The following is a 6758-nucleotide window of genomic DNA, read 5'->3' as shown; positions in this document are numbered from 1 at the left end:
ACAAGTTTATGTCAAAGTTGCAGCACTGGAAGCAGAACTGGGTCGGTGGAGGCTCTACTGCCAGTTTGACTCAAGGTCAAGTTGCCACCCAAACACAATGGAAGGGATCGGGCATGTTTTGGAAAAAAGACAGAGGACCTGTCAGCAGACCTGGTTCACGAGAAATCAGTTGACCTGACCCTAAAGCTTCTTTCTATACCAAGCTAATCCAGTCAACGTTAGGATGTTGGAAATGTGTCAATTTAACACTAACATTTAGCGAGTTAAATGTTCAATCTGTGCAATCCATGTTCCTCTATGCTCTCCAAAATTTGAAGAAAAGATCAAAAAACTGGATTTAGACAACCTGAATATCACCGTCGCCCTTTTGTTAATGCGTTTACACGACAGTTTCCAACTTCAATCCATCAGAAAACGCGAGGCGTCCTCTAAGATTCATTACACCCCAGACTCATTTACTCCCTTTGTCCTAATCTCATCTCTCTGCCGCCCAGGTGCGAGCTGGCGCCGACCCAGAGCTGTAATACCGAAGGCTGCAACTTGGCAGTTCCCTGTTAATTTGTACGAACAGTAACTGATTAGGTCTGCGGCTGATGTCACTGTTCATCAAAGATCCCGCTGCTGCCAGAGGAAAATGACTCTGCCGTGTGTCCACTCATACCGCGTACAAACGCTCTGCTTCAGGCCGAGCCGACGCCGGCGTGGCGTTTACAGATGGCTTGCTTTGTGACATCAAGGTCAGGGCACGTTCATTTAGCTTTGACTTGACAGCAGCCTTTCAGAGACAAATGGTTCGTTCCAACGATTCCAGTGACTGAACTATTGAGCCCCAAGGTGTTTATGTGAAGGGAAAGTCTGCTCCATCTGTGTGGGATGGTGGGGGTCCATCAGCACAAAGCTGGTCAGTACAAGATATGTGTTTATAGATTCTGAACAAGCCAGGTTTATTCATCCCGGGGAGAACTTGGAGTAGATACTCTGCTTTGGAAGAATGAAAGTTGTGCGTTGAGGTGAGGTGTTTCTGGCCTGCGATCGTTCTGCCTCCTGGGTGTCTCTCTTTGGAGGCTTCCTAGGTAGTGGGAGGAGACCCCGGGGCAGAACCAGAACAAACATGATGTTCTTACTTCACCTTTGGCCTTGGAGTCTCTCAGATCGCCTTTTACTCACACAGCCACACATCCAGAGGCTGCCTGGCTGGCTGGATGTTATTTACTGAGGTCACATACATAAACGTAGACTGAGTGGAATATAGAAATTTACTTTCAATCATCGCCGGTAAAGTTCCAGTTCCAGTTATGAACTGTTTGTTCATCTTCAATGTTTAGAGGCCCAACATTCCCACACTTTCCTCCTTTGATTTAGATTTCGTACCCGTCTGCATAAAAATCATTTCAGTTTACTTAAGTGGGCTGATGAAAACCAAAATAACAACAAGCACCACAAAAGGTTTACTAGAAATGAAAACTTTTATTGATTTTTTTTATTATTATTATTTCAAACTCCGATGAAGTAATCTGTACCTGACTGAAGCAATTACAGTGATTTGTGTTTTTCCCACAAATGGACCTGGTCAGAAGGTTTTCATGAAAAAAAAAATGTATTTAGGTTTGCTACTCCTGAAATGCAATATGAAAGAAAACCACTTCAGCATAATGAAGTATTTGTGAATTTAGCAAAAGGATGAGCTAGCATAACAGCAAAACCTGAGGAACAGGAAGCAGCAGGTTGCTAAATGACCCAGAAGGTAACTGGTCGCTACTCGATGCTAGTCTCTGATTTGCTCTGACCCAATGGCAGCTGGAGGAAACCTGTCAGAATCTCAATAGAGAGACTGACAGGTTTCTCTATTGACATTTTTCAGTGAGTTACTTGGCGGGTTCGTTTGTCAATCGTGTTGTGATCACACTCTGATGAAGCGATGACTTTTCCATTAACCATGAAATTGTGTAAATTGAAACGATGAAAGTAAAGCGCTCCGATTTTGAAAAAAAACAACAACAAAAAAAACCTCACGTTTTTTGCTAAAAGGTTTTCCGCTAAGATGAGGTTGTTTTTTTTTTTCATCCGTAGCAAAAATATTTTTGATCTACAGACGGATGTTGCTGCAGGTGAAGAAGACTTTGGGAAGGACGTTGTTTTTGTTGTTCTCTCAGTTCAGAAGTTGTCTCATTCCAACATGCTGGATCCACAACTCTTCTCTAAAATCGTCGACTACAATTTCCCCAAAACGCAGCATACGTAGCTGATCCCAACTAGAAGAGGTTTGCTGCTCCAATGCTTGAATAAGTGGCTGAATTATGAATATATCTCATGCAGCTGTTTACATCCGTCGCTGCCAGGATTTTTAATGACTCATCGCGTGAGCAAACTTACGCACGTGGGATTTTGAAATATGATGGAAACACAGCAATTGCAAAATTATTATATATATATATATATATATATATATATATATATATATATATATATATGGTCAACATCAGCAAAGCATAGACAAAGATTTGCACACGTTTGTAATAGAAATGCATCTATTAGAGCTTTTGCTCTACAACTGATGTCCACACTTAACTTTGGCACTGATGGCAACAACTAACTGGAGCGCTGTTGAAATGAGAAAGTGATTAAAAGCTTTTACCGTAATCTACTTTACATTCTTTTTATTGGTTAACGTTGGTTTGTAAGTAATCGTTATTACTTAGCAGTTTATTGAACGTTTACATTTAAAATGTCAAATTGTCATCAGCAGGAATTAATTCAAGCCCTTAAATCTGTTAAATATCCATTATTTTTGGATGCAGGTATTTGGATTTAAAAGCACAGCTGCTTCTCTTGCTGGCTCGCTGATTCAACAGTGAGCAACAGGAAGGAAATAAAAAGACTTCAGATATTTTCTTTCGACTGCCTTATTGCTCTTTCCAGCTTATTTGCTTCTACAAATATTCAGACTTTCAAGCCTAGAGGACAGAGAGATGTTTCTCGAAATGCAAAATGGAAAAGGATTTATCCATATAACAGCCTGAATGACTTCAAGTCTTTTTACTTTTTTCTTTTCTCTCTCTCTCTCTTTTTTTTCTTCCTAATTCCCTCCAAAAAGCACATATTGCTCTGTTTGTGAGCAACATGTTTTGGAGAAGTTGTTTACTGGGATGAGAGCGTGTTTTCCAGCTCGCCCAAACGGCAGTGTTTACCCGAGATCTGTAGTCAAAAGTGTTTGTGTTTGTTTTTGTGCGCCCGGCCTCGGCTCTGCGGTTATCACAGCGGCTGCGCCGAGTTCATTAACCGTTCCACGCCAGAGGCCTTTGAATCACGTTGTCATTCTTCTAATTTGGTTTCGGCTGTGCTGCTGCTTTTAGCCATTCGTTTTTCCCCGCTTTGTTTTCCTAATCTAATTAGAGATTGCAGGAAAAAAAAAAGAAAGAGCAAATGCTACAAATGACTCGTATTCATAATGAAACAGATGACAAAATAATAAATGCCATTTTCCATGGAAAACATCCCCCCCAGAAAAAAGAAAAACTGAACTTATGCAGCCGTCATACGACGACGCTGGGGAACGAAGCGGCTGATTCGTCGACCGCGGGGTCTGACGATAGGGCTTGTGTGGAACTGAAACCGAAACTCCAAGCGGATGTGCCGCTGATTCAGTTCAGACCAAACAATAAAACAGTGTCACCGCGGGAAGGTAATGGCAAATAAATATCAGAAAGAGGATTCAAGCAGATTCAAGTGGCCGAAATGGGTTTTCTCCTTAGGGTGTCTGGCTCTCCCTTAGAGATAGGGTGAGAAGCTCAGTCATCCTCAGAGTAGAGCCGCTGCTCCTTCACATCGAGAGGAGCCAGTTGAGGCTCGGGCATCTGGTCAGGATGCCTCTTGGACGCCTCCCTGGTGAGGTGTTCCGGGCACGTCGCTGTCAATCGATTAAAAAGCTTTAATCAGATTAATCACACTCTGGCACTGTGATTAATCACTGTGCCTCATTTTGTAGGCCTAAAATATCAACATGAACGCATCGGTGGTTCCTGCCCAGAACAAGTCCCGCCTTCCCTCTACATCCAATTAAAATTTAGCCAATTATCAGAAAGGAGGTAATGCTTCGCTCTCACCTTAGTACTCAACAGAAACTAAAGGAAACTTTGTCCGCTACACATTCATACACATACACTACCTGAACAAGTAGTGAACTTGTTCAGGCAACATGTTTACATATTTTTTTCATTTTCTAGATCATGGGTGCCCCGCCAGTTTTTCCACTGGTTTTGATTTTCTCAAACCAAACATGTCTGAAGATTCTCAGCTTTCCGGGGTTGTTTTTTTTTTAATATATATCCAGGAAGGTTCAACGGCAGCCATTTTCTTTTAAATGTTAATTTAGAAATGTCCCTCTCCGTTCAATTCCTGTGGAACTTGTGCGATGAGGCGACCGACCGGCGTAATGCGCGCATGTCGAATTTCGAGCTCGTTCAGGCGGGACGTTGAATTATGTTCAGCTTTTGTTGCCGTCTGCTGCCGCGGCCCGCTGTGTGTGGAGCCCAAAACACTCTGCTGCGAGCGATGTAAGGCCGCGGAGAGAGGCTGTTCGGTCAAAATAGTAATTCAATTAATCTGCGTTATGTAATATTAAGGTGTTAACATTTTCGCACGCACGCACACACACATAAATATATATATACATATAGGGAGTGTCAATGTAACGCATGCGTTAAGGAGTTAACATTGACACTAATATATATATATATATATATATATATATATATATATATATATATATATATTACAAAAACATTAAATCAATTTAAAAAACACACACATAGTTCACAAATCAGATATGCGTGTGCATACTTACTGCTAGATATAAATAAACACTGTAATGGGTTTTTTTCATCTAATAAAAGACATAAAGTAACAGAATGGATTTGTAGTTATGTGTATATAATGTCTTCCATTCCACAATCATTTTTGTACAGACAGCCCAACATCGTCTGCAGTTTCTCATGATACTTTTCCCAAATCAAATGACAACAACAATAATAATCGTTACTTGGGGTCAGAATGGGAACTAAATTGAGCTCAGGAAATCTTTGTCTGAACCGGCCCCCATTTTCTCCAAACGGCTGCTTAACGTAATTTAAGACATTTGAGCAGCACTGAAAGTCTTCATGTTGGTCTGCAGCACTGTTTTAAAAAGATAAAATAAAATAGACAGCATTAAGAGATAAAGTAAATCCATGTAGTGCTGCAAATTACCTCTGACTGGAGTCATTTTCCTTCAGTTCACGCAGAATTACACAGCATCACATAATATCTGAAAATATTCCTATTGATGATTTAACCTGGATTTATGGCTGCATGGTGGGATTTTTTTTTAGCTTATGTTTTACTTCATTTACTCCTTGAATATATATATATATATATATATATATATATATATATATATATATATATATATATATATATATATATACATATATATATATATATATATATATATACATATTGTGGACTTTACATAGCCATTCATATATTGAACTGTGAAATAAAACACGAGTTCTATTTTTTATTTTTCTTCTTTTCTTCAAAGTGGTGCAGACTGAGCGTCTTAAAAGCTTATTGATTCTACGGTTGTAAGAGTGACTCGAGGCATAAATCCTAATAAACAAAAGAAATAGTGTCTAGACCAGAGTTTGTGAAGTTCTGAGTGTTCGCAGCGGCTGAAACCGCGAGATAGAAGAGGCTGAGAACTTCCAAGATGCTCCCCGTGTGCCGCCCCGCTGATAGTGCTGGCGTTGCTCTCTGTTCCTTCTGGAACTGGAAGATGAGCCCTGCTCCCACACTGCGCCTCCCCCACTCATGCACAGTGTCTGCACTGAAGAAATAGCAACACTTGCACATGTGAGGATTTTGTGTTTTGTCTGCTAAACAGGAGAAAGAAAAAAACACAGCCTCCTCCTTGCCAGGACCATAATGGTATATTTATGTTTGAGACTGAAACTGGATTTTCAAAGCATCTCTCCTGATGTGTTTGGTTGCTCTGCTTTAAACAACCCTTATATTTCCAACAAACTCTTCCACCTCGCCACGTATCGTGGTATGTTGAACAAAAAAAAAAAAAAACAACACATAATATGTGGCTTCTATGTAATAAAATGAAGCAAATCTGTCACGTAACTGGAGCACTTTTCATGTGATTCTGTTCATTGTGAAATTCACAGTGTTATGCTGCATCAGTACAAGTTGTGTTACTTTTGCCATGATCTTTATCTTTCTTCATCAGAGTGTCTGCAGGTTTCTTAGAGTCACATTTAAGGCTTTTAAAGACATTTTAATACCACCTTTGAATAACATTTAAAACTGAAAAATCTTCAGTACTTTATAGAAATAGTTGTGTGATGGAAAAAGAGTCACACACAGACTAAGATCGCAAGAGGTTTGTTGTAAAATGGGAAAAATGGATTATAGATATAAGGATCATGCTACTTTTACAACCAGATAATACGGACACTGATAAACGGACATTTGTAAAAAAAAAATTAAGAATGTAAAACTAAACATAGATAATCAATGGGAGGATTCAGTTGTATTACAATCAATAAAAAAACTGAGATTTCTGGGGTCTCTTTGTGTCCCAGTTGTTTTGTGCTTTACAACCTTCAATCAAATCAATCAAATTTTATTTGTATAGCACAATTCAGCAGCAAGGCATTTCAAAGTGCTTTACATCATTACAAACACAGAATCACAAAGCAACATAGAAGCAACAA

Source organism: Xiphophorus maculatus, chromosome 4 (assembly GCF_002775205.1).
Source record: "Xiphophorus maculatus strain JP 163 A chromosome 4, X_maculatus-5.0-male, whole genome shotgun sequence".
Lineage (NCBI taxonomy): Eukaryota > Metazoa > Chordata > Actinopteri > Cyprinodontiformes > Poeciliidae > Xiphophorus > Xiphophorus maculatus.
The sequence above is the reverse complement of the archived record's forward strand: the minus strand, read 5'-3'. Positions refer to the sequence as shown.